At 42.9% G+C, this 2,023-nt stretch overlaps 1 pseudogene across 1 annotated transcript; it reads left to right on the top strand.

The window, feature by feature from the left end:
* Positions 1-1,240: 1,240 nt before the first annotated feature.
* On the top strand, positions 1,241-1,626 carry LOC110311000 (annotated as a pseudogene). Its single transcript, XR_002379890.2, has one exon. The product of XR_002379890.2 is annotated as a small nuclear ribonucleoprotein G pseudogene (transcript).
* The last annotated feature ends 397 nt before the right edge of the window (positions 1,627-2,023 follow it).

Genomic DNA, 2,023 nt, shown 5'->3' with positions numbered 1-2,023 from the left:
TACCTCTTAAGTAGTGACCAAAGTTTCCACTATTCAGAGCACATTCCAAGAGGCTGTAAAACAATTAACCGAAGGTTATAAAAAAGGAACTAACATCGACAGAAGATAAATATTGACTGGGGGGAAGGGGCTGGAGAGATGGCTCAGTGTTTAAGAGCACTGATTGCTCTTCCAGAGGTCCTGAGTTCAATTCCCAGCAACCACATGGTAATCGGATCTGATGCCCTCTTCTGGTGTGTCTGAAGACAGCAACAGTGTAATCATATAAATAAAATAAATAAATCTTTTAAAAATATATTGACTGGGCTTATCTATATAAACTTCACTAGTAACTTTGTTGTGGTTTTTAACTTTCAGTGAACCTGGGGAGCTGCGATAGGTGATAGATGTTTCCTCCTAATGGATAGGCATGCAAACATTCTCTGTTGTAAACTTCTTTTTCGATTTATGATTTGATTTTGTGTAAACTTTTGATGAACTTTTTGCCACGTGGTCATGTATTCTGAAAGATGTTTGAAGTGCTGAGGGCAAGGAGAAGAGAAGAACTGAGCTGAAGAGAACTTTTTTAGGACAGAACACTTCTTAGACAACAAGGAGAAGCAGGAAGAATTTTTCCCTTGCCCTGCTTAGGATCTTGCCGGGTTTTCCCCTTTTCTTAGATAGCCTTTATAGGAAACTCTTAACAACTTAGTAACAAATGCTACAAAGTGTTCCTTTTCCTTCCTGCAACTTCTGACTAGCAGACGGAAAGTTAGAGCCATTCAGTTCCTGAGGGGATAGAACAAAAGCCACATTACTTAAACACACACGCGCGCACGAGCACACACACACACACACACACTGTCAGTCTACAGGTGTCAATTACCTAAGTCAGCAGCTTTTTTTTAACCCTCAGAAAAGAGCAAGAAAATTTTAGAACTTTCAGAAGTTATCGAATTTCAGTATAGTTAGAGAGTTAGAACGGCCAGAGACCCTCAGACTTTAAAGCCACACCAGAGTCCTACTCTGTGCCCCATCTCTTCACTCTCCAGGCCGGGAAGCTCCAGGCAGAGCTAGGAAGATCCACTCTAAATCTGGGCCACACCTCCTGGTGGCAGCCTATAGGACACGGAAGACGGAAGCTCTTTCTTTTTGCCTGTTTACCCTCACTCTCGATGGCACATTCATCTACCCGATTGCTGATGCACTAATTTGCTGGTGTTACAACCTACTTCTTGGATCACTCCTTCGCCGTTGTTCTGAGCCTGCAGAGGAGTCGCCATGAGCAAAGCCCACCCTCCCAAACTGAAGAAGCTTATGGACAAGAAGTTATCATTGAAGTTAAACGGTGGCAGGCATGTCCAAGGAATACTGCGGGGCTTTGATCCCTTTATGAACCTTGTGATTGATGAGTGTGTGGAGATGGCAACCAGTGGGCAGCAGAACAACATTGGCATGGTGGTCATCCGAGGAAACAGCATCATCATGTTAGAAGCCTTGGAAAGAGTCTGACCTGTGCTCAGCAAGCAGTGTCCACATTCCTCCCCAAAGACCTGTTTGATTGTGTTGTAGAATTAGGTCGTGTACATTTTCATATGGAACTTTTTACTAAATAAACTTTTGTGATACTCAAAAAAAAAAAAAAAAGAAAAAAGAAAAAAAGAACCTACTTCTTTAGGATTCCAAAGTACACAGGAGACCAACTGAGACATCTAGTCTCATGAAAAGCTACCCAATTGTTGGCCTTTCCACTGGGAAACAACCATTACTGGGCTAGCCAAAGCATAGCCTGCAGGCCACTCTAATAAATTCCATATGTGTGTTCATCCTATCAGTTCTGTTCCTCTGGGGAAGTCCGACAAACAAATACACTGCATCTTGGAGCAGGGCCAGAGACAGTTGATGTTGTAGGGTACTCACCAGAGAAGACAACTCAGCCATTGGTTTAAGCAAATAGAAAGTCTTTATTAGCCAGCTGGTAGCTACACGGGGTGTTCAGGACAGCAGTGTAGAGCTCAACCTTTCTCAGGGTAAGCTTTTAAGC

The sequence above is a fragment of the Mus caroli genome, chromosome 15 (genome assembly GCF_900094665.2).
Source record: "Mus caroli chromosome 15, CAROLI_EIJ_v1.1, whole genome shotgun sequence".
Lineage (NCBI taxonomy): Eukaryota > Metazoa > Chordata > Mammalia > Rodentia > Muridae > Mus > Mus caroli.
This window is presented reverse-complemented; position numbering and strand designations above follow the sequence as displayed.